Consider the following 11,103-nt stretch of genomic DNA (forward strand, 5'->3'; position numbering starts at 1 on the left):
ACACCTGGAATAACTTTTGGTTGAATGATTGGATTTTCACATGCCAAGACTCAAACTTAATGGTGCACGGGATAACGTCAAATATGCTAATGAAGTTGTGTTGATGATATTTTAAGCTACGAAATCAGACGCAAAAATGAACTTGCATTGAATAATGATACCTTTTTTCTATAAATTTGGATTCCTTATTATACTCAAAATATAGAATGGCCCCAGATTGTAGTTAATTTGCTAATTATGCTTTTTAATTTTGCGGATTGTTTGATCCCCTTAATGTTAATTTTACTTATCACATCTTTCGTTATAACTGGAGAACTTTTAAAGCGAAATTAGAAATGTTTGTTTATAATTATAAAATTCGTTTATCCAAAGAAAATTCTTTGTGAAAGAATAATTTTATTATAATTTATTATTTTTATTACTTTATTTAATAATAGACGATAAAAATTTTAATTCTAAGATATAGGGTAAACCAATCAGTGAAGGAACACACTCGAGTGAATGAACATTTCATAAATATTTTAAAAAAAAAAAATTTTTTTAAGTTTTTATTCAGATTTATTGGTAACAGTAACTTACTACCTAACAATAGAAAGTCATCTAATAATGCATTGGGTTACCTGATCATATTGTCTTCTCTGGAAAGTTTTTTGAACTTTTTAGCATCTGGGTAACACTTTGTCTCTTTGACAAAATTATAAGGTTAGTGTTTGTAGTTATGCTTTTAAAGTGCAATTAATTGCAGGTAATTGTTTTATTTTTCTCACTGTGAAGAAGAGAATTCAAAATATGGCTATTGAAGTTACGTTTTATTTATTTTAATCATCATAGCAGAAGCAAGTACTGAGATTAGTGGGTGATTATTAACTGGATTACCAAACGATGAATGAACAAGTGCTAATTTACTGGGATTTTCCTATGTTAATGAATATAAAAGAATAAATTTTATTTTCTTAAACCTTTAGTCATATTTCAAAATCTGTTAGAAAATTCTGTTAGAAATGCAAGACACATCTTCTAACTAGTAAAGGAACAGGCATGTTCCTTCACTGGTAATAGATTTTCCAGTGAATGAACAGTGTGTGTGAAATATGATTTTACATTTACTTATCTTTGTAAATGTAGTGGTTAGTTAATCATAAGTTAGGCAGCTTAATAAACTATATTTACTAATCGAAAACTAAATAAATATAATAATAAAAACTTGAATAGAGAATTTATTTGCTGGCTTTTGTGCTAATAATTAGCTAAATTATTTTCCTAATGCGGTCTCTATTAAAATCTATTTAAAGGCAATCATCCAGATGAAAAATTAGTGAAGCTTTTTTAAGGCGAAATCTACTGATAACTCAGAGCAATACTAAGATAATTTCAAAAAGCAAAGCTTCCCTTACAGAGAATAATATTTGAAAGTGGGTTAAAGAACTTTAGAGAAATCTTGAAGAAAAAAGTAGCCCTGACATCTTTTTAGAAAGTAATCGCATCTACAATGCGAACGAAACAGGAGTTGAATACTGCCCTTAAACAGGAAAAATCTTAGGCCCTAAAAGTTACAAGGATTTATATTCTATAGTACTTAGGAATGAGAAAGAAAGAACAACAGATTTGACCAACATTTCTGCTAGTGGAAAAAAAGTAGCTCCAATGGTAGTTTTTCCTCACTGAAGAATTTCTCAAAGTATTACAAAATCAGTCCCTGCTACACTGTAAAAAAAACTCGGTAAATATTTAACCAATACTTGATGAAAAGTTTCTAATTGCACCATAGATTGGTTAAATGAAAAATTGCTTTATTTAGGTTGCACCATAAATGAGTAAATATGATCGAGAAATACATTCATGACGCAATCGATTGCACCAAACTTTCGTACTATGAGAAGCACAAGCTTTAACTGTGACCGATAACTTATTTTTTAACTGTTGACTGATGGACGATTTTGATATTGAAGCTTGCAATCATCGCATACAAGTTGTCGTTGAAATTGTCAATTTCTTTTGCAGGTAAGTAAACCTTTCTTATTTTTTTGCATTAATCACAGTTCATTTCTTTCATAGCGTCTTTAAAAATTTTGTTATCTGTTCTGAGAGACTTAATTTCAAATTTCTTCTAGGAAACTACATTCGTTGCATGAATAATTAAATATTAAAAAATCTATATTAGCTCTTTTTCAGTAAATAAGGAGATACATCCGTTTCATGAGCACAGAAAGTGCAATACTAGTGACAAATAAACGGTAAATACGGCAATCATAAGCAGCATAGCTTTCCACCAAATTAACAGCGGGTGAAACTTTTCTAGCTCCATGTTTTACTTGCATTCTACAAAAAAAAGAAAAAAGAAAAAGCGAGTTTCTGTTAGGATTAAAATTTTTATCAATATCTGTGCTTTTGTTTTAAATTTCATGTTCTATATTGCTCATCTTTGTTTGTAATGTCACATAATTACACGAATTTTTGTCTATGCATTCTTAACTGCCTTTGTAGTAAAATTTTCAAGGCGAATTACACTCCGTTTCACCTCAAGTTGGCACTGGAGAGAAAGGCAGGAAAGCCGTTGTCATGGAAACTGGGTTTCTCTTTAAGTTGGTTGGGTGCACGAGGTAGGAAAAAGCAAAAGAAAGTGGTCAATATTGGAGCTAAAAGAACAAAGTGCTAAATTTCTTTATCCGCCAAGTGTCTTACTGAAAATTTGAACTAAATACCGACAGGAACAAGATTTGTTTAGAGCATTTAGAAATAAGCTGAATTCTTATTATGATTTTTTAAAAAACGGATTTTCTTATTGATATTTTTTAACTAAGCTAAACAAATTTTAAATGAAACAAAATATCGTATTTAAAACGTTAAAAAAAATATTTTTTTTTTTTATTAAGTCTAAGTTTAAAAAAATAACTAGATGCTCATAAATACTCTGCCTTAGATACTTATTTTTTATGCATTTTTTTAAATTTTATTTTATTGTAGATTGATGTATATTAAATTAGCCCACATTGGGGTTTTGTGAGGGAGGGTAAAGTCAACATAAGCATGAAATCGAGCGTTTTCATTGATCATGGAAAAGGTCATATGTATTCTTTATAATATTAACAATTGTTCTTTTTTCTTTTTTTTTAAAAATAATAACTATTTTAAGAGATTTTTTTTAATTATAAAGGTAATTATTTTTATTCTGAAATATATCTGCTTCTATGAAGCAAAAGAACTTTAGTAAAAACGACAATCATCACAAAAAGTATACTTGTGGAGTTTTAATACCATCCATATGAATACTGCTTGTGTGTTTATCAGCTGCCATATCCCGCCCTCTTAGACTCAACATGAACTCTTTGACCTATCCAAGTGATGATCATGTTGTTCATTTAATATTTTAACAGTTGACAATTCCTCTCGCAATTTTTTGCGGGGTCCCCCTGAATAAAATTTAATTCACAAATTCTCATGAGGAGAAATTCAACTTGGGTGCTTAGGCACATTTTATCAATAAAAAATAATTATAATAATATTTAAAATATCAGAACCTTCCTTTCCTTTCCAGGATCTTCGTGAGCAAAAAGAGGCTTAAGATAAAATTCCCCCCCCCCGCCCATATGAACAGTTGGTCATGAAATATTTTTTCAGATTTTTCTATAAAATTTTGTTATAACCAGTGCAAAGCTTATTGATAAAAATATTTATTCTGTTGAAATTACCAGAATTCTAGAAGGTTATTAACAGTTTTTTCCAAACTTCAAAAGCACAAGTTCCAAGAATAGCTTGCAAACAAGGAATGTGTGTGGTTTCAAGTTTTGAAAATGAAGAACCTGTGTTTGGAAAAATAATTATTATTTTGTGAAAAGGCTGAAAAAGTTTTTTTTTTTTGTGTGTGTGTAATCTTTTATTGTGTTTTTCTCGTAAGGGGTTAGCAACTGAAAAAATATGATGTAGTTAAAATAATAGTTCCAGAAAACCTTTTAAATTATTATCCTCTGTCAGATTATAAATATTGGAAAGACAGTGTCAGCATTCCAGAACATTTATTATTTGATCATGAATAAATATTTAAATATGAATTAAATATGAATAAAATTTTTGTGTATATAACATACTATAACAAACTATAACATATATATATATATATATATATGTAATAGTTGGAATCTGAAATTGCAAAGCTGTAAAGCCCTTTTAACTGTGTACCTTTTATGTTAAAGCAGTCTATATCATCAGCTCAAAAAACATTTTTAATATATATATTACACAACAAATCTAAATTAAAAAAAGTTTTTTTTATTTTTACAGATTTAAATAATTAAATTATAATTTGATTTATATAAATTCTTTGCTCTACTTGCTTATTAAATAATAAGGAAAAGTTACACTATAGTGTAACTTTCCTAGCACCTTTTTTTATTGGGTTTCAAAATAATTTGGGATTAATAAAATACCAATTTATAATGCAATCTTCTCCTCGTTTTTATTAAAAATACGTAATGACGGTGCAACGGTACCCTACTTTTTATCACTTTAAAAATACCTAATAATGGTGCAGCGTTCCTTTGTTTTTAGGCCCTTTCAAATTACCCATTTTTGGTGCAACCTTCTCCCGATATTTGGAGCAGTTAGTGAAAGCGCCATAGTAAAACTGAGCACCACTTTATGCATCCAGCAATTGAATACCAATATTTGGTGCAACATTGCTCGAAATTTTTTACAGTGCATGTAGTTCATAGGAAAGAGTGATTGAGAATGGATGGCATTTTACGAATTTATTGCAAACTGCTTCTACCCATGACTAATTGAAAATGATATCAAATTCCAGATTTTGCTTCTGGCATAAATCTTATATCAATTGGGCATAAATCTTATATCACTTTGAAACTGAGCAAGTTTTGTTCATCAAAACAAATTCTCTGTTTTATATCTCTACCTAATGCTACTAATGTATTCCAACCTTGTGATGTAGGCTTATTTCGAGCTTTGAAAGCTTCATGAAAATCTTCCTTTAGATCTTGAAAGCAAAAGAGTAGCTATAAGACAATATGTAGAGAGAATTTTTCACCCATTTTTAAATAAGTTTTTGAGGCATCAATTGATGAAGTTAAAGTTTAAAATGTTTTTAAAAAATGTGATATTTCTCCATTTGATGTTGAAAATGTTGACTTAAACAAATGCATGCAAGACAGGCACAAAGAGTTACTGAGCGAGAAGGCTTATCAACGAAAAACATACTTCGAAAATAATGCACAATTTCTTCAAGAGCTTGAGAATAAAATCTCATAGGTTGCAAATTTTTAAAGCAACATTGACAGAAGAGTCTAATCTCCCAAACAACCAATAGCCTGATTTTTCTAAATATGAAAGAATTTATTGCAAAAAGAACATTTGGTTAAGTCAAACTTTGACACCGAAGCTGAAACAGCTAACATTGATAATGAATAATATCTTGAAAACTGATTTTATTGATTCTTGAAACTGTCATTTTACTTCATAAAGAAACAAATAGTAATCTGGAAAAATATTTTTTTAGATATTAAAGAATATAAAGGAAAATAAGAACGATTTATCGGAATGTGCGATGTAACGAGGGGATACAGTTAAAATTTAAGTAATAAGGCTGATATCAAAATACGCGCTGTATTGAGAGGATTGCTGCAAAATAAAAATTCAGAACTTTGAAGACATGTGTGTCCTGAAGGTTTTCAAAAACTACAAGTTTTGCTTAAATTAAGTTGTGTATAGATATATGTGTGCCCAAATTATTTATAAATAAGAATAAAAATGTATCATACTTGGAAACGTAAAAGGTAACAAGTTGCGCGAAACGAAATATTTTTTTTATTTATATACCGTCCCTAATTTACTGGAGCGATGCTTTTCGTTTTTTATTGATCGCACGCATTACTATGACAAGTCGCTAAGAACTTTTGCTTTCATACCGGGAAAGAGACTTTTATCGTTTTTCTCCTTTTTTAAACGACGGCTCTTAACTGTTTATAAAATATTCAACCGTTAAAACGTATGCGTGATGATGTGTGTTAGTGTCGACCTAAATTACCATTTGCTTTTTTGAAAATTGTTTAAGTCATTTTGTCAATTAAATATGCTGAAAGTTACAAAACGAAATACTTATATTCAGAATAAAAAAACAAAAAGGTATTCGTTTAAGAGGTATGAGCTTCATAAAGATAATCTATGTATATGTATACTTTAAAATAGTATTTATTGTTACGACTAAGGATTTATAAATTTTGCACTTTTCCAATTTTTCCTGCATTATTTATTATTGCGTATTTAATTTTGTATGCCACGAAAGGGAAGGCGAACGGAAAAATATCATTTAATTTTGTAAAAAGCATTCCCGCATTAGCCTGTTGTGTGCTACACAATTAAGGCTACACAATTTTGGAACCAACGGCATGAGGGTGGAAAAGTGGTCAGCATTACTCACCAACCGCCTTTACTTCCCAGAAAAGCTACACATCGATCTGAAGCTGGATGGGCTTAGAGCTGCCCCTCGAGATCGAACCTAATCCTGCATAATGACAGCTCAGTTCAGTATCTTTAATCACTAAGCCACTGAGGTCCCTAATGTAAATAACCGCTTACTATTAAATATATTTCGACCCAGTGCAATTTATTTAAAATTCAGAGCTAAAGCCATTTTGGTAGATTCAATCCATTCAATCTAATCATTATTAATTAGAGATAATCCTTATTATAACATTTTCTCATACTTCAAAATATTAGTTTCTGCACATCAGTCTAGCTTTTAACTCACAGCCTAATTTTATGATATAAACCAAGTTTCAAGTGTGATATAGCCGAACTCCAGGCTAACAAATTAACTTAGCATCGTGGTTTTATTCTAATTTGCATGTAACGAAAAAAATTCCTAACCCCACTACTTTTTACTTTTGGAGAATAAAGTCATATTCTAACGGAAAAATTCGTATGCAAAAAATTTAACGCCTCAAACAGTTTGAAAGACAAAATAACCAAAATTAGCGAACAAAAAAAGTAAAGCTCTGAACAGTCAGTTGGTGGGGCCAAGATGGTCATAGAAAATTAGGCTCTACAATCTCGAGACCAAATGCATGATAGGGACACCAGCCGCTTTTGCTTCCTTCACAAGCTGGTATCTATTTTATTTTATAACCGTCGTTGAACAGCCGACCCAGTTTTGGGATTACGATTACTAATGTTCAGCTAGGTAGCCTTGTAATTTTGAACTCAAACCAGAAGACAAGGGTACCTGGATCAAATATTGGGAAAAAATTTGTCTTCGAGGAGGACTTTTAGACGGAACTAATCCCACATTTGCGCTACATGGTGAGGAAAACCACAAAAACTTCTCACGGTTAGTGTCGGTATGTGGACTCTAACAGCTGATCCGTCTACCACTGAGGATATTTTACGCCAGCACTGTGATCAGTGCGAGCCGTGTGAGGAATTCGTATCGACCAACCATCACTGGGATTCGAACCGGGTTCACCTGATTGAAAGGCGAACGCTCTACCCCCTGATCCCATCACGGCTCGCTGGTACCTATTGATCGAAAGCTGAGTGGGCTTTAAGTCACCACCCGGAACAGAACCCCAGTTCTTCGCAATGACAGCCCATTACCTAAACCACAGTACCATAGAGGCAATAGTTAATGAACAAGCTTAAACAATATGTTAAAGCTTGCTCCATAACTAATTAGGTCAATTAAAATTTAAATAATAAAGTGAAGAGTATGAATAACTTGGGACGAATTGTGCATTATTTGTTTCTGCAAAGATGAACTTTAAAAATTAAAATAATTGAAACTTATCAATAACGCCTCGCGTTTATATTCGCATGTTCTGAGGAACCTGATCTTACTCGAACAACTGCACATGTAAGGAAGTTTAATTATCGTTATTTAGTGTTTACAGAGTTTATTTAAAAAATTTATTCAACCGATGGGTAGCTTATATTTGCTCAAAACACGTTTACATAGCTTTTTTACATTTTAAATTTGTCACAAATATTTTAAAAATAGACATAACTTTGTCAAAAATCTGCAGCTAACAAATGAATTCAAAACAGTCATTCACTGACAATTCAAAGTTCGCAAGAAAAGAAAAAAAACATTGATTGACAACGAATTCAATCAAAGAAGAAGAAGACCCGTTATGTTTTTCAGAAATATTCAGCAAGTGGTGATTTTTTCCCTTCAAATTTTTGCTCTAAAATATTCACCAAAATGGTAGCAACTACTTTTCACTAAGTGGTGTTCCACTACAGCAGGAACCAATAATAGTTCCTGGAGTAGTGAAACGCCAAGAATATTCTTTTACACTAATTAATGCAAAGTAGCCGCCCCCCTTTTTGTTATTCAGCAACACTAAATTTTATAATTATTGTAAGATGTGATACTCATAAGAGACAGTAAAAAAATTTATGATACAATATAAAGTAAGAATCATTAACTTAGGATGAATACATACAATATTTCTTAAAATAAAACTAGTTCGTTAATTAAACATACACACAGTACCAAGAGAATATTAATATGAATTCGAACTGGACTTAAAAAAAACCGAAGTTAAATGTTATAAAACTATTTAACACATTTCACAGATTTATGTTAATCTTATGAGAACAAAAATATCTTTATTATGCAACTGAGTCCCTTTTATAAAAGTTTACATGAATAGTATTTCAAGTCAATCCGACGAGAAAATTGAAATTACTTGACAATTAATCAACCTCAATCAATATTCTTGATAAATCAGTCAAGAGGATTGAAACTTACTTGGTATTAAATAAGCTATGATCTTATCAACCTAATCCGAAAAGGAGGTTGAAATTATTTACTAATCGATTATAATTGTGGAATTAGCTCTCTCGTAGGTAGTGGGGTTGGCAGCTAAGCCTAGTTAGGCTTCCATATCTGCCACAAATAAAACCACAGTTTAGCTTTATTTTCCGAAATTTATGGAGCATTCAAAAATGACAACAACACATCCTCCAGCCTGTTGCCAATCATTAATGGGATAAAAATATCCGAGTTTATTGTAAGCTTAATCAATTATTGGTGTTGAGGTATAACTACACCCTGTAAAGTGTGAATAAACGCTCGATTTGATACATAAACTTGAAATAAAGCTATAATTCACACAATTTTTGGAGATTTTAAGCACCAAATTTGGATAGATATCACACCACAGTTTTATATTTCACTTTAAGCAAGCTCCCGATAAAAAAAATTAAAAAAATTCTTTAAAAAGCTGCCATTTAGAATTTATTTGAGGAACAGAAGCGAAACTTAAACTTTGCTGTCAAGACAAGTAAGATTTTGTTACTAATATATTTTTTTACGTTTAATCGAATGAAACCAAATTCAAGTTGGTAGGACTACGATTTTAAAAATTAAGCTTTTGTATAAATACTATAAAATGTTAGACTTTTAGCAATATACGCGTCTAACACATGAGAAATAAGGAAATGCATTTATGCTGCAAGTAAAAATAGCTAATATTTTTTGTAACAGTTCTTTCTATTTGTAATAGATTTGTCCTTTGTATAAATAACAAGCTGCGTTTATAAAATAACTATAGCAGTAGCAATATTACTTTATAATAGTTGTGATGATGTAAATTAATAAATAGCTTATATTCTGAGATTGCCATCTAAGCATATAAAATATTCTTTCCTTCTTCTTTATTTTCATTGAACTAATTGAGACCAGAATATAGACGAATATAATTCATAAATAATAAAAGTTTTTATCTATAAAAAGTAAAGTTTTATACTTACACCTAGTCACTTGTTTGACATTGTTACATATTTGTTTTAGGTCATATAGTATAGTAGGTCTATAGATATGTGAAGAGTTTGACCTTATGTTTTGTTTTACACTGAATAGAATAAAACAAAATCCAAGCCGTTAAGACTAATAATTTTGATATATAAGGCTTTTATTTACGAAATCTATAATTTTTCTATATTCTTTTACGCATAAAACTCTCTTCAAACTACAGAACTATTCGTTTTATCAACTTAATTAACTAAAAAAAGGACCATTGTATCCGTGACATAACTTAAAATTAACTAAGAAAACTATCAAAAAATTAACTTTACCCGTCTGGTTCTAATATATTTCAAGCAAACGTGAAAAAATTTACAGCATTCAATAACGCGTATGACACTCTATTTCATTGACAATTCGATTGTCAATAAAATAAAGTGTCATACGCTTTAATAGGTTAAAGTATAAGACTACTTTTTATGTATGAAATATTTTATAACTTTTGTACGACTTTTGAATAATTAGTTCTATAAACTTTAATTTGGTCTCATTTTATTCAACATAAAAACACACGAAGGAAACAATACCACACTTGTCTATATACTAAATTAGTAGCAATGTCTAAGGTTCGCCCCTTTTAAACTCATCTTCCCAGTAAATTCGAGACAGCAACTATTGCTCACTTCGGGTGAGGGAGCAAACTTGAGATATTCATATTGGGCTTGAACTACAACTTTTAAATCAGTTTTTTCAGCTTTTCCCTAATTATTTCCGTATTCAACTATTTAGGAACTTTTTGTTTCTTTTTTTATGAATTACGTGCAAGGTTACGTGCCAGACATTTTTAGTGCATTTACTTATAAAATGAGCTTCAATAAATTTTTAATTTTTAAAAAATATAAATTTTTTGTTTTTATGAATTGCGTTTGATTCTTCAATTTTTAAGAGTAATGCCTTTTTTAAAAGACTAAAAATGAAATATATATAGCAATTAAATCAAGTGATACATGCAAAACGGAGCTGAAAATTTATAAGTGTATTTTTGGAAATAAATACATGAATTAAGCTAACTAAAAAATAATAATAATAATAATAATAATCTTTCTTTTCTTCATAAAATATAAACGTTTGCAAATGCTTCGCTGCTTTGCAGTCGTTTTACTAATGTTATAAGCCATTGTAATATTGCAGTTATTTTTTAAATTTGTCATTGGTTCGTCATAGGTGGGACACGGAGGAAAAACAGGCAGTGTCCCGCATGGGACAGTTCATAAGGAATCACCTTTAAACTTACTTGAGCTCATTGTAAACCTTCATTTGTAAAGATTTACATCGTATTAAAACATTTT

This window comes from Parasteatoda tepidariorum, chromosome X1 (genome assembly GCF_043381705.1).
Source record: "Parasteatoda tepidariorum isolate YZ-2023 chromosome X1, CAS_Ptep_4.0, whole genome shotgun sequence".
Classification (NCBI taxonomy): Eukaryota; Metazoa; Arthropoda; class Arachnida; order Araneae; family Theridiidae; genus Parasteatoda; species Parasteatoda tepidariorum.